Genomic DNA, 24,362 nt, shown 5'->3' with positions numbered 1-24,362 from the left:
GTAACAAATGCAGAATAAAATTACAAAAAAGAAAAAAAAGTAACCCTCAGAAGGGCTCACACCACTGATCCATGGAGTCCTGGAGTAAAAAGTCTCCCACTTAGACCACTCGGCCATCCTTCCGAATACAATGACAAGTGTATTTTATTCTTCATATGACAAATCCTTGTAGTTTTACAAAATATAACGACACGACAGAACTCTCAAAATTATTTATTCGTTTCGCGTTGCAACGCTTTTTAATTTTCGGGTTTTTTAAATCGTCAAAAGATGCATATAATAGCTATTTTAGAGCATGGTAAATGTTCAGTATTACTGTTTCCTCACACATATCATAACTAAAACGAAAATTTGCGAATCTGAAAATACTTTTTTCAATTTTGTCAATTAACCCAAACGTGAAAAGGCCCCTTAAACTAATATTAAAGTGGTGTACCTGTGTGCAATTAGCAATTGCAATGGTATTGTGCAACATTTGTGAATAATTTTCTACATTTTGATCAGTGATAACACATTCATATAATGATGAAATAGCATATTTGCACTTTCTGAAGTTGTATTGCCTCCTTTATATACCATATATATTATTATTCTTTGAGTTTAGGAATCTGTAACACAGTTTTTGGTACTATAAATTTATATACTTATAATGCTAGGCATATAAATATTTACATTCATACACCTTCAAAAGTCCTAATTAATGAGAAGAACAGGAACATTCTCAACATAAGATTCTAAAATCTGAACCGTTTTGAAAATTTGATTGATTTAGATACCTGAACGATAGGCGAGATAGTTTTCGCCGGGAGAATCCGTCTATTTCAAATCCCAATTACCAGCATATGATGAGCATCGAGTGGCGCAATATGCCGGACGAAGAAAAGAAGGTAAGTTTATCTTTCTCAGTTGTTTGTATAGTTTTTTGCAATAGTAATAATCGAGAATATAAGTTTCTTGATGTACTTGAATTTATCAGATAGAAAAGACTAAACAGCTAGTCTTTCTTTTTTATTTGTTTTCTAAGGACTGTTTGTATTCCAATTCGAGAGTCTGAGTTTGGCAAAAGGAATGGGTCCTGTGAATAGACCCGCTTATTATCCCCCGCCATAGGCGGAGGGCATATTGTTTTGGCGTTGTCCGTTTCTCTTTCCGTCCGTCCGAAGCCATATCTTGGAAGTGCTTTGGCGGATTTCATTGAAACTTTGTATGAGTATTTAAATGGATAAAAGAATGATGCATGCCAAATGGCATTGTGCACCATCTGTTAATAACGGAGTTATGGCCCTTTGTATCTTGAAAAAAATGCTTTTTTGAGTGTCAAATATAACACTTTTGTGTCCATAAGCATATTGGCGGGGGATATCAATTCAACAAATTTGCTTGTTTAAGAAGAAAATGTGTGCACAAATGTTTCAGTGGAAACTCAAAACTTAATATACATGTATATATCTCCGTGCATGATTCCTGGAGATAATCATTTATAGGTTCTCCATTTGGCACTGTTTTGAACTTATGTAAGCCTTGTTCTGGGAAACGCAAGTGCGTTAAATGTCCGCCAAGATTAGCCTGTGCAGTCCACACAGGCTTACCAGGAACGATACTTTCAGCTTTTACGGAAGTTTTTGTTTAAAGGAAGTCTCTTTTAAACAAAAATTCAGTCTGGGCAGACTGCACAGGCTAATCGGGGAGGATGTTTTGGAAACATGCAATAAGCCCAGTTATCCCAGAATGAGGCTCATTTTAACCCAGAAATACAGAAATGCTGCGGAGAAAGACATGGAGCGGTTTAATGAAGAGATGCTAGAATACCAGAAAACAGGAGATTGCAAAGAGTTCCATGGTAAGTCAGATTCTATAATTATATACCAAAGTTCTAAAGGTCATTAATTGCATAAATTTCTATCCTTCAGTTTATTATTATGTTTTTGTGCAGGTCTTTGATAATGTTGTAAGTGTTAACTATTCCTAATGTTTTACTATTTTGTCTGCTGAAATCATTAATTTTGCTTCTGAAAAGAGGATTTATCTAAAAGATCCATTATGGTTCATTTTGCTTAATTTAATTAAGATATCCATTAGGGTCTTCTTAAATACTGACCATGACAAAGAAAAAAAGGCATTAGTAACCAATTGTTTAAATATTAATTCATTTACTTTAAATGAGTAATGAAGCTTTCTGTATAATCTGCATATTGTATTCTTGGAAACCTACACCCGATTGTACAGAGATTCATACATGTTTTCTCAGAAACCTACATCAGATTGTACAGAGATTCATACATGTTTTCTCAGAAACCTACATCAGATTGTACAGAGATTCATACATGTTTTCTCAGAAACCTACATCAGATTGTACAGAGATTCATACATGTTTTCTCAGAAACCTACATCAGATTGTACAGAGATTCATACATGTTTTCTCAGAAACCTACATCAGATTGTACAGAGATTCATACATGTTTTCTCAGAAACCTACATCAGATTGTACAGAGATTCATACATGTTTTCTCAGAAACCTACATCAGATTGTACAGAGATTTGTTCATGTTTGACTAAAAATCAGACAGTATTAAATTTGTTAAATTCAAGCTATATATGGCATGTCACCTGTATTGTTTTTATCATACATGGAATCTATAATGTTCAATATTAAATTTCAGCTTTCAAAAAGTTTAAACCAAAGCCACCAGTAGAGGCCTTTCACAGGTTGGTATGATCCATTTACTCAGTCAGAAGTGTTAACTCATGCCCTACCAAACTCATACCATATCAAATATTAAATACAAAAAAAGAGTTACATAAATTTTTGTATATTGAACAATTGATGAGGCTACTTCAGTAACCAGTAGTTTCAAGAGAGCCATTTCTTAAAAATGGCATTCATTTCCAATAATACAGAAATAAAATAATGGTTTAAATAGTGCAAACATAATTGAACCAGAGTGTGATTGTAACACAGATAAGACTAGCAATAAAGAATTTCTTGAGGTAAAGATTGATCAGAATATAAATTGTTAACATATATGTGACCTATTACCTGGAATAAAGACCTCAACCTGAAATCTAAATACCTGGATCTTTTGTTCAAGAGTTTGTCTCAGTTAGATTCACAAGGTTATATGAAGATGTGAGTTATGAATAAGCAGTGCCCCAGATAAGCAGCGTATCTGCGTCTTTCACCCTATTAAAATGGTTGAAAACGCAAAGAAATACAATATCATGCGTATTGAAAACGCAACCAATTTGACTTTAACGCAAATTCGTCAAATTAAATGCGTACAATACAATAGCTTCGATCGAAAATGCTTTGCTCATTTTCGGTATTTTCTCTTTATGATGCGAAATAAAATTGTCTAAGAGAGGTTGAAAGATGTCCGCGCTAGTCGCGCCAAAATATCAGTCGATAAGTTTGACATTTACAAAGATGTCAGTTAACAACAGTTTTTTTTTAATTTGAAAGTTTATATTTATATATGGACTGTTTCAAGGATTAAATACTCTATTAAACATCAGTTTATTTAAGTTAATTATATTAGTGTACAGTTTTATTGAATCAATACAAGGGTGCAGCTTCAACTGAAGTAAAGCAGCGATGATTTTAAGGTTTGCATTTTTATAACTAATTTCACCCTATTTCGAGAATGAAATCACCCTATTTTTCAAAATCAATGGGTGAAAACCCTATTTTCAAAATAATTATCTGGGGCACTGAATAAGACTAAGTTTTGCTCTTTGAAACTAAGATTGTTTTACATGTCAAAGGGTGATAGGTCTTGCTCTTGACACACTCTTAAACCATGCCTGTAATATTTGACAAGTCATCTGAAAAATCCACAAACTATACAAGTTAATGTCAGGACAAAAGTTGTAGGGGCAGATTTGTATGTTCCCAATGAAGTGGGAGCCATTAAGTATTGTCTGTCCATCTTTATGTATGTACTAAATCTGAAAGCTTGTGTTCTTAAATGCTCTTCAATGCTGTGTCAATTTTTCTACAATTTTCACACTATTATAACCTTGTTATTGAAGGCATTTTGGCTGGAAAAAGTTTTCGCAGAATTATGGCCCTTTGATTCTTCAAAATAGAAAAAATAACTTCAAACCTTCATGTTTTAAACTCCTCTTTAACAGTCTGCCAGATTTACCTCAAACATCAACAGCTTATTGGCCATATTATGTGTTACTTTGTAAAGGTTTGACTTTTGTTTGAGAGAGACTTTTAGCAGAAGTTATTGCCCATTGTGTTTTCCCCCAAATCGTATGTAATCAACTGCGCTTTGACTATTTAACTCATACTTCTGCAACTAAAATATCTTAATTTATAGATGATTGTCACTGAGGAATGCTTTAAATCAGAATTAAACTCCTTTGTCCTTTTTTATCTGTCCGTCACACTTTGCGTTTAGGTTTTGAAAAATGCTCATAACTTCTATGTCACTTCAGATAGCAATTTTATATTTAGCATGCATGTCGTGTATATGGACAAGGCCTTTCCATACACACACAAATTTTGACCCCTGTGACCTTGACCTTGAACTTAGGGTTCACGTTTAGGTTTCGAAATCTGCGTTTAGGTTTGCAAAAAAGCTCATAACTTCTATCAAGCGTTTATAGAGGGCATAAGTCATCCTTTGGTGACAGCTCTTGTTTAAAACAACAACATAGTTTGATTTTTTTGGGATTTTTTTTTTTTTTGCTCATACTTACCTAAGGCATTTTGTCCATTGAGATACAATGATACAAATTGGCATTTAAGATAATACTATTGTAAATAGTTCAATAACATAATTGGTATATTTGTGACTAAATTTTTTATACTCCCCAAAATTTTTTTTTGGGGGAGCATATAGTCGCCGCTTCGTCTGTTCGTCCATGTTTCCGTGTGTCCGTCCGTGCACAATTTTTGTCCGGGCTATTTCTCAGAAACTAATGATCGGAATTTAATGAAACTTTATGGGAAGCTTCACTACCAAGAGGAGATGTGCATATTATCAGCGGGTTCTGGTCGGATGATTTTTCACAGAGTTATGGCCCTTCGAAATTTTCCATTAACTGTACATATAGTGCAATTCTTGTCCGGGCTATTTCTCAGCAACTAATGACTGAAATTCAATGAAACTTTATGGGAAGCTTCACTACCAAGAGGAGATGTGCATATTATCAGCGGATTCTGGTCGGATGATTTTTCACAGAGTTATGGCCCTTTGAAATTTTCCATTGTACATATAGTTCAATTCTTGTCCGGGCTATTTCTCAGCAACTAATGACCGGAATTCAATGAAACTTTATGGGAAGCTTCACTACCAAGAGGAGATGTGCATATTATCAGCTGGTTCTTGTTGGATGATTTTTCACAGAGTTATGGCCCTTTGAAATTTTCCATTGTACATATAGTGCAATTCTTGTCCGAGCTATTTCTCAGCAACTTATTACGGGAATTCAATGAAACTTTATGGGAAGCTTCACTACCAACAGGAGATGTGCATTATCAGTAGGTTATGGTCGGATGATTTTTCACAGAGTTATGGCCCTTTGAAATTTTCTATAAACTGTACATATAGTGCAATTCTTGTCCAGGCTATTTCTCCCCAACTACTGACTGGAATTCAATGAAGCTTTATGGTAAGTTTAACTACCTTGAGGAGATGCACATGTTATTTTTGGGTTCTGGTTAGATGATTTATTTAGAGAGTTATGGCCTTTTGAAATTTTTAAGTTGCTAAACCATCCATAGTATTATTTTGTCCAAAGTTATGCCCCTCTAGACGTTTCCTTTTATCTGAATATATAGTGCAATATTGTGACAAAAAAAACATTTGGGGAGCATCACCCGTCTCCGACGGTTTCTTGTTTATATGAAAGGTTGTAAATGTAGTGTACTAATTTCTTTTTCAGCATCTTAATATGTCATAACCAAACCTAAAATTACAAATATTAAAGAAAACGTTCACAAGAAAAAGATTCCATCATTAGGTTTACGTCGCATAGTTATATTTGCACTTCCATTATAATATTACTGAGATGCACACATTAAGTATAGAAGCATATAAATGATATTGTTGAAAAAAAGCTTAAAAGCCAATTATCTGGAATAAATTGTAATAATTTGCAATAAATTAAATATGTAAGGAAGCATTTCGGAAAGGCTGTTAGATTTTTCTAGTGAGGAGTTTTGCATTTTGTAGTGTGGATGTTAACTGTTGTTTTCATCTCTTTAGCTTGAGCTATTAGTACACAACAAGTTATACAGATCCCTTACAATAAGCAATGCCAATCTCTTGGGATTGTACATCAGTTTGATGTGATCTTCGTCAAAATCACCATAAATTGAGTTGTGTTCTGAGAAAACTGGGCATAATGCATGTGCATAAAGTGTCGTGCCAGATTAGCCTGTGCAGTCGGCACAGGCTAATCAGGGACGACACTTTCCGCCTAAATTGGATTTTTGCTAAGAAGAGACCTCATTTAAATGGAAATTCTCATAAAAGTGGAAAGTGTCGTCCCTGATTAGCCTGTGCGGACTGCACAGGCTAATCTAGTACGACACTTTACGCACATTATGCCCAGTTTTCTTAGAACATGACTCAATTAATAAAAGCATCAATTATTGTTCAATTTCATTAGTTCTGTTAGAAAATTGACAAGCAATTATTGAAACAAAAAAACAACATATTTTTAACATTTGTTGTATTTTTTATGGCAGGGAAACATAACAGACAAAAATCTTATTGTTTGTTTGCAAACATATAGGTATACAAAGGACAGACGAGATGAGTTCAATAAACAGAGGGCATCGATGACGAACCCGGAATTTCACCAAGGCTTACTGTCAACTGTCTCCAATAGCAGCACAGGAAGCAGGAATGAAATCAAAGTTGAACCAATTGAAAGTTCTCTCGCATCTCCAATTTCCAGTTAGTAGATTCTCAGCTGGTGAAATCAATGAACTGAGTAGTGGTGACGCTATTACTACATGTGTCATAGGGAGACATTGTGAAAACAATAGCAATCACAATGTTTGCCCACTTAACTTGTTATTTAGTAATTAGTCCCCTACAGAGTTCACCGGAGGGGACTTATGGCTGGCGCTCTGTCTGTCCGTCAGTCTGTCACAGTTTTCTGGATCCTGCGATAACTTTAAAAGGTCTTCATATTTTTTCATGAAACTTGAAACATGGATAGATGGCAATATGGAGATTATGCACGTCATTTCATTTTGTTCCTACTTCAAAAATTCTTGTTGATATGGCAACAAATATAAAAAAATATTCTGACAATGGTGGAGTTTCACCGGTAGGGGACCATATTGCTTGACAATAACCTTGTTGTTTTTTATTTGATGTTTATGTTAATGTTAATGTTTATTACGATTGCATGTTTTGCGATAAATAATGGGCAACATGTACGGTGTGGGATTTCTAGTTTAAATCCCCAAATTGAATTTGACCGTACCAAGGCAGTGACTCCAGCTTTTTACTATGATTTAATGTTAAATGTCATATTTTATGTATGGTATGAGCAATCTGTCATTTTCCTTAACTAACAGACTAGTGTAAAGCATTTCTCCCCAGGTCATGCTTCTAGAGTTTCACCATTTATGCATATTCAATGGCACCTGGTCAAATGCCTGAAATAAAGACACTATTTTAACCCTTTCCCCATCAGAAGCAAAGTGAAAATGGATTTTGCAACCAGCATAAAACCAGAACAGCCTGCTAGCAACTTGCAGACTGTTCAGGTTTTATTCTGTTTGCTGCTCATCAGTATTTAGGTTTGAAATGAAGCCTTTAAAACTTGATTCTCGTAAAGAATATTTTCAATTTAATTACTTTTTTCTTAGGGACTACAAATGCATCAAAATGCATTTATAAGGGGTAAAAGGTTAATTATGAGTCTGATTTCTTTCAGATTACAACTACAGTTTAACAGTTAAAAATTGTTGTTTCAGCCTCTACCTCAACCATTAACACTGACAGCACCCCAAAGGTGAGTCATATTCCCCTTCTCGCAGGGGAAGGTAACTCTTCCACAATTATAAAAAAGTTGCTGTTCTTTCTTTCCTTCGCTTGGGAAATAAATTAAATAGTACATTATAGGTTTTTATTTGCATACGTGTATACTGTAATAAATCGTTTTGGGAGAAAAAGCAGAATAGAAGTAATAGATCCTTTCACAAATACGTGGTGCTGGGTTCGCATTTACCAAGGTTTTAAGTCTTAATTATAGACTCAGACTTAAAACAAAATGTTTTTATATATAATCTAAAACAATCACATTCAATATAAAAAGAACTATACAAAGATCACTTTTTATGCCCTCGGTAGGGTGGCATATAGCATTTGAACTGACCGTCTGTCAGTCCATCTGAAAACTTTAAGATTGGCCATAACTTTTGCAATATTGAAAATAGCAACTTGATATTTGGCATGCATGTGTATCTCATGGAGCTGCACATTTTGAGTGGTGAAATGTCAAGGTCATCCTTCAAGGTCAAACGTCAAAAAATACAATCCATGGGAAGTAATAAGCTTTAAAAGGGAGATAATTTCTAAACCTGCCAAATAATATACTGAAATTTTATTTCAAAGCGGCGCAATGGGGGGGGGGGGCCTTGTGTTTCTGACAAACACATCTCTTGTCATTCATTTAATATGATTTGATATCTTTATACAATTGATTTTGAAATTTGGGAAATATAAGTCTGAGTCTATAATTTAGACTTAAATTGTTTGTGAATACGGGCCTTGGACAGTTTCAGTCCTCTGAAAAAATAAAGCTGCCAAAATCAATCATGAAACTAACATTTGTTAAATTGTTAAATTAATATCACTGCTGATTTTGAATGTTGCCGTCATAAGGCGGGGCAGGTTACCTTATTTGGGTATGGGAAAACCTTGCGAACATTACGATTTTTATTTTTTTTTGTTCAATTGTCATAAAATATGCTCAGAACATTTGTTGTTAAGATATTGCAGCAATGTTTCTTATGTGACTATTGAAACACTCTGGACATGCAAGAAATCCCAATGCGGCTCAGTCATTAAGAAATTTGCTCAGAAAGATTGCTGTTATGGTAATAAATTGCTTGGGCAGTTTAACAATGGTCTGACAAAATAAGTTGCTTAAAGAGGTAAATGCTGCTTTCCTGATATAATGTAATGAAAAATAATACATTAGCAGTCTTAAACGTGGATAATAGCGGTCCACTATAATTAGCCATCAGCTTTGCTTAATTTTCAGACTTTGTAAGAGCATTTGTTCCAATAATGCCATGGTTAAGATACATTCTGTATAAATGGGGTCAAGTAGCTTAATAAAAAATCACATTTCTTTGTTGTTGTTTTTCATAAAATATTGGGTCAGGTAATAGGCCCTATTTCCAATGAAAAATAGTATTTATTTTCCCTAAATGGGAGCTACAAATTTCCAATGGAAGGTTTCCAAAAGAAATATTTTAGATTGCAATATTTTGTTCATCTCCCATTCATATAAGTTCAACCTTAGTACATAAAATACAGAGAAAACTTGTATTATCAAATTTGAAGCATTTTTTAAGCAAAACAACTGAACATGTTTTCCAAATTTAGTAATTTTTCCAAATTCAAAAGGACACGGCCCCCTTCCCAAAATGGTGAAAAGAAACCCTGCTATTTAGTACACAATCATTACATAGGCTTTTCAGATCAGTTCAGTTTCTTAGAGTCTTTGGTGAGCCTTTTGTATTTGGCAAATGTCGTGACATTTTTTATGGAATGTCAACTGGACCTGGAAGTTCCACCATGTATGAATTTATTGTATGCTTACAAAAGTCATCTATATTTTAATGTATTGCAGAAACACAATCAAAGATCTAAAAGAAAAGGAAAAGATCCTATACCAATGACGCCCATGGTTTCTGCTTTTTTTAGGTAATTAATATGAAAGGCAATTCAATAAAAAGTAAGACCTGCTTTAAATCTATTAATGATGAATTAGGAACAGAAATTTTAGGATTTTGCATTAAAAAAATATTTACATTGAAAAAATGTATAATTTGAACAGCTTTGGCTATTTGTTAAAGCTTTTTTGAAATCTTAACAAATATTAAGTGTTCATGTATTCAAGTCTATAAAAATGTCGATATTTTTAACATTCAAGGTAAATAACAAACAATTTAAATGCATGCCAAATGTAAAATTTCAAATAAACTAAAACATTGATATGCCCAATGTATCATAAATGTTTGATCATATGCAAATAATTACTGTAGTTGTGTTTTTTGCTTCTTTAAACAGATTTATGTTTGAAAACGGTGGGCCTTTTTGTGAAAGTTACGAAGACCTTAAATGGGATTCTCAGACTACCAAGATGAGTTTACTGTGGAATTCTCTTCCAGAACATGAAAAGCAGGTATGAGCCTTTTTCTAAGAAAATCCGTGTTTAGTGTCATTCCAGATCTGCATGTGCAGTCTGTGCAGGCTATACAGGGATGACACTTTCCTCTTTTAAAGAATTTTTATGACCCCCTTTCGAAGAAGAGGGGGTGTATTGTTTTGCACATGTCGGTCGGTCGGTCCGTCCACCAAATGGTTTCCAGATGATAACTCAAGAACGCTTAGGCCTAGGATCATGAAACTTCATAGCTACATTGATTATGACTGTCAGATGACCCCTATTGATTTTCAGGTCACTAGGTCAAAGGTCCAGGTCACAGTGACTCAAAACAGTAAAATGGTTTCCGGATGATAACTCAAGAATGCTAAGGCCTAGGATCATGAAACTTCATAGGTACATTGATCATGACTGGCAGATGACCCCTATTGATTTTAAGGTCACTAGGTCAAAGGGCAAGGTAACAGTGACAAAAAACGGATTCACACAATGGCTGCCACTACAACTGACGGCCCATTTGGGAGGGGGGGGGGGTGGCATGGGTGTTTTCAAACAGCTCTTGTTTAGTTAAAGAAAGTCAATTCTCAATGAAAAACCAGTCTTGACAAAATTTTCATCCCTGAGTCAGCACAGGCTAATCTGGGATGACAATTTACACACATGCATGTGCAACAACATGTATCTCTACTTGACATGCAGACTTGGTTGCATTTGGGGCCATTTTGGTCAAGGTCAAGAACACTGTTGATCAATGGGAAAAAGTTGCCCTCAATAAATTCAGTTTGGATGCAGATAAAAATTGTGATTCTAAATCTGTAGGTTGATTGCAGGCTGGTCTATTGAGGCCCTGGGGTCAAGGTTACTGTTACTTAATATAGAAAAGAGTTTTTATTCTTGATAACTCACGTTTAATTTGAGGTTTTGTTCTGTAATTGTGTTTGTTGGTAGCTTGCATGCAGACCTAGGGTGGGATTGCATTTTGGGCCATGGTAGCTTGCATGCAGACCTAGGGTGGGATTGCATTTTGGACCAGTTAGGTCAAAGGCTTTGTTTTCAACAAAAAAAGTTTCCACTCCTTAGTTTAGATAGAGATAGAGATATTGTGCTGTTATTATAGTGTAGGTATAGATAGATATAGACATTGCTTTCAAAGTGAATTTACATTCAACTAAATTGATTAGTGCGAATGCGAAAATGTTGTATATGGTATGGTTACATATCTTGGTTTTAATTGATAACTGTTCAGCTTTACATGAACATACACTATATGATTACTACAGATATTTTACTTTCAATATATCTTTATTTTATAGATATTGTATTATTTGACTGACAGAAAATATACATTATGCTATGAAAGGCTAAGAAGTTTATCACATTGTTTGTAGGCAACTTTTGTCAAAGTAACAATTTAATGAACCAGAGCAATTCTGAAAGGGGAATAGGGCTTTGATAAAAAAAATTGGAACTATCATAAAATGTAATCTGGTCTTATTGAAAGTATATGAAATAATGATGCAATTTATTAAACGAAAATATTCCTTATTAAAAACTCTTTATTATCTTCCAGAAATACCTGGAGGCTGCACAGGAAGACAAAATAAAACAAGAGACCCTGTCATTAAATGGTAACTCCAGTAATAGTCTGTATGAGCCGCATTCTGATAAAACTGGGCTTTATGCATTTCCACACAGGCTAATCAGGGATACCTTTTTTTGCTTTTATGGAATTGTTGGTTGTAAGTAAGTGAACGTCTGTTCTATACAAACATTCAGTCTGTGTGAAATGTTTTGTCCCTTATTAACCTGCGCAGACTGCAACGAGCAAAAGCAAAAAAAAAAACATGTACAATTTTTTGTTCTTATTTTCACATTTATATGAATTGCCACAATTCTTATTTTCAATCTCTCTTTTTTAGCTCACCTGTGTGCAGCAAGCTTCATTTAAGCTTTTATAATCAAGGCTTGCAAGTTGTTTGGCCTGTGAAATCCATCGTTAACTTTTATCTGGTGAACACCTAAGGCCACATTTATTTTATTTGTGTCAATGACTATATCTGGGCCATTTTCAAAAGTTTGTCAATGGAGTAAAGGAAAGGCCTTTTATAGGCTAAGTTTAAAAAAAAAGAGTTTTAGTTGGTTGAAAAACATTGGCGCAAGAGGTTGTGGTGGGGCAAATCAATTTTCCTGGTATGGCTATAGATAAACGTGTCAAACACTCTAATAAAAGACACATTTTTAGCTCGACTATTATATATGAAATATATATAGTGGAGCTATCCTACTCATCCGGCGTCGGCGTTCCTGTTAGTGTTCCCAATAGCGTTAGCGTGCAAATGTTAAAGTTTGTGTACTACTCCAAATATTTCCTGTGTCCTTCGACATATTGCTTTTATATTTTGCATACTTCTTTACCAACATGACCCCAATCTATAGACAAGAGCAGACAACTGTATCAAGCATTTTGACAGAATCATTGCCCCTTTTATACTTAGAATATGCATTTTATTGATAAATCTATGTTAAAGTTTGCGTACCACCTCAAATATTTTTTATGTCCTTTGACATATTGCTTTCATATTTTGCAAACTTCTTAACCAACATGATCCCAATCTATAAACAAGAGCAGACAACTGTATCAAGCATTTTGACAGAATGATGGCCCCTTTTTTTATACATAGATAATTGAACATTTTGCTTAAATTTCCGTTACTTCTTTATTTATGATCACATTTGATTCATACTTTGACAAAGCAACACTTACCTGACATACCACAATGCACTCCACCAAAACCATCCCCCATGCCCCACCCCATGCAGAATCCCCCCCCCCAAAAAAAAAATTTTTTTTTATTTTTTCCTTATTTTTGAAAGATCGTATATTTAATTACCACACACCCATATTATCCCCCCCCCTCTCCATGATGGCTTAAGTTATACTATCAAGCACTCGAATAGTCGAGCGCGCTGTCCTCTGACAGCTCTTGTTTCCCTACATTGTACACAATTTTGTAAAAAACATTTACATGGCTTCCATGGGCAGTTTTACTAAAATGATATAATCAAAAACCTGTAAAGACTACAAGATACATTTTTAGGCCCCCAAAAGAGGGCATATAGTGATCCCACTGTCCGTCTGTCCGTTTGTCTGTCTGTATTTCCGTCTGTCTGTCCGTCACACTTTGCGTTAAGGTTTAGAAAAATGCTAATAACTTCTATGTCGCTTTAAATGAAACCTTTATAATTGGTGTATATGGACAAGGCCTTTTCATACGCACACAAATTTTGACCCCTTTGACCTTGACCTTGAACTTAGTGTCCGCGTTGAGGTATTGAAATTTTTGTTTAGGTTTTGAAAAAATGCTCATAACTTCTATGTGGCTTCAGATGTAACCTTCAAATTTGGTATGCATGTGTATATGTACAAGGCCTTTCCATACGCACACAAATTTTGACTCCTTTGACCTTTACCTTTGGGTCCGCGTTTAGGTTTGAAATATGCGTTTAGGTTTTGAAAAATGCTCATAATTTCTATCAAATCGTTTTTTGGGGGCATATGTCATCCTATGGAGACAGTTTGTGTTTGTATTATCTTAATGACACTTACTTCTAACCTTTGCTTTAGTAATAGCCTGTCAGAGTTAAAATATTGTTCTGGGTAAATAGCAAGGTCAAGCGAATTATGTTGAACAAATATCACACAATTTCTTGAACGGTAAAGTTTCTTCAGGTAGCAGGTGAACTGCCTTTGGTGCTCTTGTTGTTTATGAATGGTTTCTGCTATGGATACTTATACTACTGGAATACGTTGATTTTGACATGCCTGGATTCTGCAAACATTCTTAGACATAAAAATGGGCCGTGCTCTGTGAAAAAGAGCCAAATCAGAATGTGGAAAGTTTGCCATGTGAAGAATATGCTTTTTTATTTAATTTTTAGTCGGTCCAAATTTCTTTGCTATGGTAAAAAATGAGTGAAGACTGTCTGAAAAATTGGAATTCTGCGATAGCTAAAAAGTATGTATTGGAGATTAATGTAACTTTGCATGTAGTCAATAGGAATGTGCAGAATATGCATGTTATTGCAGGATTTTTTTGGCAGAAAAAAAGATATGCTACATTTACATAAATAAGTAAAAACTGTAATAAATATCTGGATCATATGATAAATCAAAAAGTTATTGTGCTTATAGGTATATGGAACTCTCTTAATGCATTGAGAGTATTTGGGGAAATTTGCACCTTATTTGTTAAGTTTTTTGGGGGACACAAATATGATTGCTATTGTAAGAGAAATAATTGAAAACTAAATTTGGATCCTGCTCTACCTCAACAAATTTAAAACTTTAATTTTTAAGGCGCTTTTGCATAATGGGCCAAGTAGTGATTCCTCAAGTTACGGTATACTCTGGTTCCTGCAATAACTTTAAAAGTACTTACCAGTAATCTAGGTTGATTAATCGTATACTGATAGAGGGCCATGTAGGGAATATATACTTTGTTTCATTTTTTTTCCTCTCACAACATTTTTGTTCTACCCCCATAACCATTGGTAATGGGGGCTTTATAGGAGTCACTTTGTCGGTCTGTCTGTCCCGATATTTTATCCGATCTTCACCAAACTTGGTCAGAAGTTGTATCTAGATAATGTCTAGGTCACATTCAAATATGAGTCATGCCGGGTCAAAAACTAGGTCAGTGGGTCACTTAGTGCGTTTTTAACCGAAAGTTTGTCTGGACCATAACTATGTCATTTATTGTAAGATTTGAAAATGACCTGGTACATTTGTTCACCATCATTAGAAGGTGTGTCGCGCGAAAGAATTATGTCAATATCTCCTAGGTCAAGGTCACACTTGGAGTTTAAAGGTCAAATGCTTGTCCGGACCATAGCTTTGTTATTTATTGTGAGATTTTTATTTGGCAAATTTGTTCACCATCATTGGACAGTGTGTCACGCGAAAGAATTATGTCGATATCTCCAAGGTCAAGGTCACACTTTGAGTTCAAAGATAAAAAATTGCCATAAATGAGAGTGTCCATACCATAACTATGTCATTCATTGTGAGATTTTCAAACCATTTCGCACATTTGTTCATCATCATTGGACATTGTGTCGCACGAAAGAATTACGTTGATATCTCCAAAGTCAAGGTCACACTTCAAGTTCAAAGGTCGAAAATGGCCATAAATGAGCTTGTCCGTGCCATAACTATGTCATTCATGGTGAGACTTAAAATCGTTTGGCACATTTATTCACCATCATTGGGCGGTGTGTCGCGCAAAAGAATTACCTCGATATCTCTAAGGTCAATTTCACACTTTGAGTTCAAAGCTAAAAAAAGCTATAAATGAGCTTGTCCGGTCCATAACTATGTTGTTCATTGTGAGATTTAAAAATCATGTGGCACATATGTTCACCATCATTAGAGGGTGTGTCGCGCGAAAGAATTACGTCAATATATCCAAGGTCAAGGTCACACTTTGAGTTAAAAGGTCAAAAATGGCCATAAATGAGCTTTTCTGGGCCATAACTATGTCGTTCATTGTGAGATTTTAATTGTAATGGCTACAGAAAAAAGAGAAAACGCAATCATGTGAGAAGACAGGAAGATCTTAAGCTAGGTTGTTGAAACTTGTTTTATGCGAATTGTTGGCCATATTGGGAATATTCATGTTATTAAGTATTATTTTGAGATCAAATTGTGCTTAATATAGAAAAAAAAATAATTAAAAACTGAAATATGGATTCTGCCATAAAAACAGGTTTTGAAGTGATGTTGAATAAAAAATGGAGATCCTGTTAAAACTCCTTAGGTAACTTCTTTTGTCTTTATCAAAGCTGTAGTTTTAATTTTTTGTTTCAGACTCTAGCACAACCATTAACTCTGACACCACCCAAAAGGCAAGTTGCATTCTCTTCAAATCAGGGAATTATAATGGAGTTTCTGCTCTTTCATCTGGAAGTGGAAATGTTAACTTCAATCCTGTAAAACTGATTGTAAATCATCAAGCTTTTCTTCTGAGACTTTAGTAGCACATCAAAAACTGCTTTGTTGAGATTTGATAGATCTGTGAATGCACATAAATTAACAATTCCAAATTGTTACTGAACACTACAGCCATATAGTTGAGAAATATGTGTTGTCATTAAAAAAAGTGTATGATTATGTTTATAAAACACAATTATATTGATTTAAAATTACAGGAATGTGTTACAGACTTTATACTTGAGTAATAGCTGTATTTTTCAATAGTAGAACAATTGATTGTGGTGATTCAATATATGAGCCATGCTCTGTGAAAAGGGGGTTTAATGCATTTGCGTAAAGTGTCGTCACAGATTAGCCTGTGCAGTCCGCACAGACGGACTGATCAGGCTAATCTGGAACGACACTGTACAAACATGCATTATGCCAAGTTTTCTCCGAGCACGACCCATATTTTTCTTTCATCAACTTCAGGTTGACTCCTGTTCGCCAGAACCCCCGATCTTGTATAGGCCTCGGAAGCCTTACACGAGATACAGCATGGAGGTAATTTGTCTGCTCCTTCACAGCTAAATTGAGGCATTTTATCTGAAAAGAAGGACATCATTTAAACCTCAAAAGATTTCAAAAATGAAACAATACAATGTCAAGGCCATGAATAATGAAGCTAACATTATTGTAGCTGATAACAATATTGCACTGATTCATATGGCACAATACATATATTTGCATGTAGCAGTTTATTTTAAATATGCAACTGTTTTCCTTATATGGCTATAATGAAACCTTCTCAGCTCTCTAAAAGTAGCATTTTTAGTCCAATTTTTATGAAATTTGGTTAAAACATTTGTTGATATAAAATCTCATCTTAATTCGAAATGGGTCGGGTCTGATGAAACACATGGCCATCAGGGAAAGGGGCAGTCTTCTTAATGTGGAACCTTTAGAGAACCTTGTTCACACTCTACAAGTCACATGTTTTGTCTAATCATTTGAAAAAGGTCTATTAAATTATTTTTTTATCAAGGTTTTCAACTGTTTCAGGTACGGGACAAATTAAAAATCATCCATCCGAACCTTAATGTATATAAGATGGGAGAGCTCATTGGCTCCATGTGGCAGGGGCTGAGCGAGGCTGAGAAACAGGTCTATAGGGACGACTATCAGAGGGAGAAGGTAATTCAAAACCTATAAAAATTTTCTTGATTAAATCGAAGGCCTAAGGCTTATTGAAACATTCTTGAGTCTATTTCCTGGGTAGAGCCAGTTCTTGATGTCTTGTGTGTGTGGGGGGGGGGTCATTAAAAGAACGCTCACAAAGTGGGGATTGAACCCAAGATCTCTTGCTTGATAGGCATATACCATATGAGCCGCGTTCTGAGAAAACTGGGCTTAATGCATGTGCGTAAAGTGTCGTCCCAGATTGGCAGTCCGCACAGGCTAATCAGGGACGATACTTTCCGCTTTTATGGCATTTTTTGTTTAAAGGAAGTCCCTTTTCACCAAAAATCTAGTTTAAGCGGAAAGTGTCATCCCTGATTAGCCTGTGCAGACTGCAAAGGCTAGTCTGGGACGACACTTTATGCACAAGAATTATGCCAAGTTTTCTCAGAACAAAACACATATATACTACAGCACAACCACATCCCGGAGTTGGCAAGCAGGCTGGGATGGTATGAATTTGTTGAGATTCAAATCAATAAGTAAAAGCAATTAGTTTCTTTTAAGCTCACCTAAGCAGAATTTGTATCGCTCTTTCGTCGTGTGTTTAGGATAAATTGTTGTCAATATTTACATTGTTATCACTGTAGAGGTCAGATTCATTTTCTTATTGTCTAAACTAGGGTCAGAAGATGTGTAGCTATGATAACTTTGCAAAGTTTTTAACTGTGTTACATGAGGTCAAAACTACCATTGGCCAAATTAATTATTAAAGAAATTTAAAAGTACTGAGTTTGAAATTGGTTCCCTTTCTTTGAAAGGCAGGACTCTGGCAGTTTTCCTTATATGGTTATAGTTGAATCATTTGAATACTCTAGAAGTCGCATCAATCTTAATAAAAATTGATCAGAATTTTTTTCCCAATGATATCTTGGCAGAGTTCGAAAATGGTTCTTATATAATAATAAATTGCTGTGGATAGTTTTAATATTTTCCGATAAAAGACACGGTGTACATGAGGTGATGCAGTTTTCCTGGTTTGACATTATAGAATGTGGACCCTTCTCTTTAACATGATTTCCTACTTGTCAACCAGCCAGAAGCCTTCATCTTTGCTAAATTATCAAACTTGGGCAGAAAATAAGTTTCAGGAGACGCTTATCAGATCAATACATTTTCTTTAAATCTCAGCTGAGCACAGTTGGGCCTTTAGCCCTCTTGTTTCCTTTTTTAAAATCAATCAAAACTTCTTACTGTTTCCTTTAGATAACAATTTGCCAGTGGTGGGGAATACACTGTTTATGATAACTTGAGCCTTGTTCTGAGAAAACTGGGCTTAATGCATGCGCGTAAAGTGTCATCCCAGATTAGCCTGTGCAGTCCACACAGGCTAATCAGGGATGACACTTTCCACTTAAACTTAAGATTTTTGCTAAGAAGAGACTTTCTTTTAAACAGAAAATATCATGAAAGCGGAAAGTGTCGTCCCTGATTACAGGCTAATCTGGGATGACACTTAACGCACATGCATTATAATGCCCAGTTTTCTCAGAACGCGTCTCTTTTTATTGTGAGATAAGCTCTTACTGGCTAACAACATCTTCCACAACATTGGGCAAGTGTTTAAAAATGAGCATGGTTCAGTGATGAAATATTGTCAATGTTCATATATCGGTCAAAATTATGTGTATACAAAAGCAAACATTAAATGCACATTATTAAAATTTTGCTGAATGTCTGATATTTGGCTTCAATAAATAAATGCCAGTGAAACTCAGTTATGTATATTTTGTTGGTTTTATATATAACTCATAATTTTTTCGGAGTATTTTTTTTGCGTTTGCATGCCATTGTCAATGTTTATATTATGAACCCTCTTGAGGCAGCAATATTGGCCAATTTTTATTGAATCTCTGGGAGAAGTTGGAGAACATTAATTTTTTTATAATGACATCTGTTTCTGTGTACTTAATATGGTCATGTGGTCTTGAAAAACCAAAGAACACTTGTGAAGTCTGTTCTGTTAAGTAAAAGTCTGCCAGTAGGTGCGACAGTTATTCTTATGTCATTATTAAAAAATTTTTAACAAGCAAGACGTGTCAATTATACCTTGACTTTAACTAATTCCCTTGAGCTACTTGTGGAGCATAGGGCATCGGAAACAGTCCTCCAGCATACCCTGTTTTGGGCTGCTTTCGTTAGCTCTCCCCAATAATGCCTAGTGATACTGAAACCCTTTGGGAACATGTGTGTTAATTATAAGCTCGGCTGTTATTGGAGAAAACCCGAGGTATTGTCATAGCCAGCTTGTCGTGTCTTTCCGCCATCCGGCGTCCGCCGTGCTAAAACCTTTACATTTGCTTTAAAATCAAAGAGCTTCCAGCTACAACTTTTTTTTTGTACATGCACCTTGATGAGTTCTACACGCCACACTCATTTTTGGGTCACTTGGTCAAAAGTCAAGGTCACTGTGATCTCTAAAAACTACACCTGCAACCGATCATTTGCACCCGTTATGCAGTGCTCTTGTAATAAATATTGGTGCAAGTTGAAAACTGTCTGTTCCAATAGCTGTGTCTTGAAAACATGTGTTCTAATGATAATAAATGCTGTTGAGAGTTGAAAACTGTCTGTTCAAATAGTTGGCTGCCAGGAGGGACGCATTTTTGCTGATTTGCTGATATCACATGATGACCAGTGAAACATGTACCAGAGTGTCATTTTATATTATTGCCAACCATAAGCCTATTTCTCCGTATTTTCAAACTTGGGCAGAACATTTGTTCCAATAATGTCTTAGGTGAGATGTATTCAGTATCACAAGGGTTACACAAGCTATGTCAGAAATCACTTTTATTACACAAACGTCACAAAAGCAGCACCGATCACTTACATTACCTTCGGTGACCTGTGAGCCTTGTTTATAAGGTTGACAACTGGGAAAAGTCACTAATGAGGAGTTGCGAAATTTATTGCAGAATCAGAATATTGACAGACTGGGCGATGAAAACCCAAATGCACAGATTCCTATGTTCTCTGCATTTTTAAGGTAATCAATATGGAAAATGTTAAACAATTCATGATTAATTTGTAACAGGCAATCCAGGAGTTGGCTTAAAAGTAACTTTCACAAATATTATGTAAGTAAATTTATTAATGTTTGTTCCAGGCTTATTTTTGAAAAGCTTTTTTTGGAAATTTAAAATTTAACTTCATTTCATGTTAAAAGAAACAACAATGTCTAGGTTTCATTAATTAAATAGTGATAGACAATGAAATGTTAATTATTAATATTCTAATTACAATTACATTAACTCATGTTTACAATATATTCATGTCAAAAGTGCAATTAAAAATAAACAATATAATTTTAATTGCAATATATGTCAGATCTTACGCTTTTCAAAGTAATTGTATGCGTGTATTCATTTGCATCTGAGTGGAAACAGGTTAAGAAATAATTTATTTACCTAGAGAAATCATTTTAAATAATTATAGTAAGGAACATCATAAACAAATGGTATTTTTGTGGTTTTTTATCATTTTTGCGAAATTCAACATTTGTAACACATGATTCTTTCTTGCTTTTGTCTTAGAGATACCTGGATGCTGCACAGGAAGACAATAATGGCTGTAGCAATGACATCGGGGAATCCAAGGAAACAGAGTCATATGCAGCGATTAAACATCAGTTGAAACCCCCTGAAGAGATGCTGTCATTTGATGGTATTTCGATTTATATGCATATTAATTTCTTCTTGTTAATTCAAACAAGAAATTGTCGGATTTCTTGGAAATGCCAAGAGTAATAATATGAAAAGCCTATTTTTGGGGGAATGAAACATTTTAAATAATATTGCTACTATAAATAGTGTAAACAAGACGTGTATTTATAGGGCATGGATGCCCATACATTCCACTTTTGTTTATTAACACTTCTTATGTCTCAAACAATATGTTTATGGCCGAATTCGACTTGTGACCTCTAAGTGTGACCTTGACCTTTGGGTTATTTAGACGGGTACACACGTCACTAATATTTTCCTTTGTGGTAATGAATAGCAAGATTTATGACAATGTTTCAGACCAGATAAACTGTTAAATGACCAAGTTACGGTTCTCAATTTTACAGATTTCAAAAAGAATCCTGTACCATCAGATGATATTGATGACTCAGGACTTTCAATCAGTCTAATAGAAGGCACAAAAAGCATGCCTGATCTTCAAGTTAAACCAATTGTTGTTGCACTTCCAAAGTCTGGTAAGTGGTTTTTTTCCCTCATTTTCAGCATGTGTGGTTGTTCACATCAATTTACTTAGTAGTAATGTAGGTTGCAACGTTGTCAAGAATTATGGAAGGTATACCTGTTTAATAATTTGAAGAAATGTTAACAACTTTGCAGTTTCCGTACATTTTCTCTATCTCTGATGTTCCTCGGCTTCTTTCGTAAAGTATTCGTATATTGATGACGTAGTAAAAACAACACAATATCCTTGTAATCAAAGAAAGAAAACATGAGTTCTGAAAGATATTTTGGTGTTGTACAATACATTTATTTTGTTTTACATGGAATTGCATCATGCAAACTTGTTTTAATATACCGATATGTTTCATTTACTTGATTTCACTTTTGCCTTGATTGTAATTGCGACTTTGCACCAGATACACAATGTCTTGTGCCGACCAATCAAAACTTGTTATCGGAAACCGGCTCAGAATCGCTCGGCATTGTTGAGTAAACAGCGATGTAAATAAACTGATTGTAAACACAATTGACTGAGAGGACAATGTATCTTGAGCTCAAAACAAGTTGTATTGCTTATTTTTTAGCTCGACTATTATATATGAAATATATATAGTAGAGCTATCCTACTCATCCCGGCGTCTGCGTATGCGTCTGCCTCAGCGTTAGCGTGCAAATGAAAAAGTTTTCGTACTACCCCAAATATTTTCTTTGTCCCTTGACATATTGCTTTTATATTTTGCATACTTGTTTACCAACATCACCCCAACCTATAAACAAGAGCAGACAACTCTATCAAGCATTTTGTTATAATTATGGCCCCTTTTCCACTTAGAATATGCAGCAAATGTTAAAGTTTTCATACTACCCCATTTATTTTCATTGTCCCTTGACATATTGCTTTGATATTTTGCATGCTTGTTTAGCAACATCACCCCAACCTATAAACAAGAGCAGACAACTATATCAAGCATTTTGTCATAATTATTGCCCCTTTTATACTTAGAATATGCATATTATTGATAAATCTATGTTAAAGTTTGCGTAATACCCCAAATATTTCCTATATCCTTTGACATATTGCTTTTATATGTTGCATACTTTTTTACCAACATGACCCCAACCTATAAACAAGAGCAGACCACTGTTTCAAGCATTTTGACAGAATGATGGCCCCTTTTACACTTAGATAATTGAACATTTTGCTTAAATCGCCATAACTTCTTTATTTATGATCACATTTTATTATAACTTTAACAAAACAACACTTACCTAAATGCCACAATGGATTCCACCCAAACAATACCCCACGCCCCTACCAGAATCCCTTCCCCCCCCCCAACCTCACCCCCCCCCCCCCCCCCCCCATTTTTTTTTAAACAACAACTTACAAATTACCACACCCCACATATTACCCCCACTCTCACCCCACCCCCCCCCAAAATTTTTTTTGGTAAACATCATCTTATATCTTACCCCACCCCACATTATACCCCCCTACCCCCCCCCCCCCAAAAAAAAAAAAAATATTTTTATTTTTACTTTTTTTTATTTTTGAAAGATCGTCTAATAAATTATTGAATATGAACAATTTCCCCATGATGGCTTACGTTATACTGTCAAGCACTTGAATAGTCAAGCGCGCTGTCCTCTGACAGCTCTAGTTTATGGTAATGTCCTATAGCATATATATATTATTTTTCGATAACCTTATAAATAAAATATGCAAAAAATATTGATTAATCAGTAATTATTATGGATCATCACATCATCGGGCCTTTATTATCCCTGCCGAAAAATTTTCGGAGGGGATATAGTAATAGTCTCTGTCCGTCTATGCATCTGTGCGTCCGTCCTTCCGTCCGAAACTTTGTCCAGAGCATAACTCCAAATCTATTCAATGGATTTACTTTAAACTTAGAATATAAACAGATTGCAAATAAGAGAAGTGCAGTGACCAAGAACCATAACTCTATTTACCTTAGTTTTTAAATTATCTCCCCTTTTATATAATTTCAAAGTAAATTTTTGTCCGGAGCATTACTCTAAATCTACTGAAGGGATTTACTTGAAACTTGAAATATAAACAGATGGCAACTAGGAGAAGTGCAGTGACCAAGCATCATAACTCTATCCACCTTAGTTTTTGAATTATCTCCCCTTTTATATAATTTCAAAGTAAATTTTTGTCCTGTTTTTGAATTATCTCCCCTTTTATATGATTTCAAAGTGAATTTTTGTCCAAAGCATTACTCTAAATCTACTGAAGGGATTTACTTGAAACTTGAAATATAAACAGATGGCAAGAAGGAGAAGTGCAGTGACTAAGAACCATAACTCTATCTACCTTAATTTTGGAATTATCTCCTTTTATTCATTTTCAAAGTAAATTTTTGTCCGGAGCATAACTCTAAATCTACTGAAGGGATTTACTTGAAACTAGAAATATAAACAGATGGCAACTATGAGTGACCATCAACATAACTCTTACGGATGTAGTTTTTGAATTATCTCCCTTTATTTTATTTATTTATTTATTTTTATGCCCCTGAAGGAGGGCATATAGTGATCGGACTGTCCGTCCGTCTGTCCTTCCG

At 34.9% G+C, this 24,362-nt stretch overlaps 1 protein-coding gene and 1 long non-coding RNA gene across 2 annotated transcripts in view; both read left to right on the top strand.

Annotated features, from left to right (window-relative positions):
* LOC127831778 (uncharacterized) overlaps window positions 1-24,362 on the top strand; it is a 210,853-nt gene that overhangs the window by 172,799 nt on the left and 13,692 nt on the right. The window lies entirely within an intron of this gene.
* On the top strand, window positions 16,839-20,578 carry LOC127831790 (uncharacterized). The gene is made up of 3 exons (XR_008026499.1): window positions 16,839-16,906; window positions 17,405-17,536; window positions 20,500-20,578. It is a non-coding gene; the product is annotated as an uncharacterized LOC127831790 (long non-coding RNA).

This window comes from Dreissena polymorpha, chromosome 5 (assembly GCF_020536995.1).
Source record: "Dreissena polymorpha isolate Duluth1 chromosome 5, UMN_Dpol_1.0, whole genome shotgun sequence".
Taxonomy (NCBI): domain Eukaryota; kingdom Metazoa; phylum Mollusca; class Bivalvia; order Myida; family Dreissenidae; genus Dreissena; species Dreissena polymorpha.
Note: the sequence above shows the minus strand (reverse complement) of the source record. Positions and strands in the feature narration are given on the sequence as shown.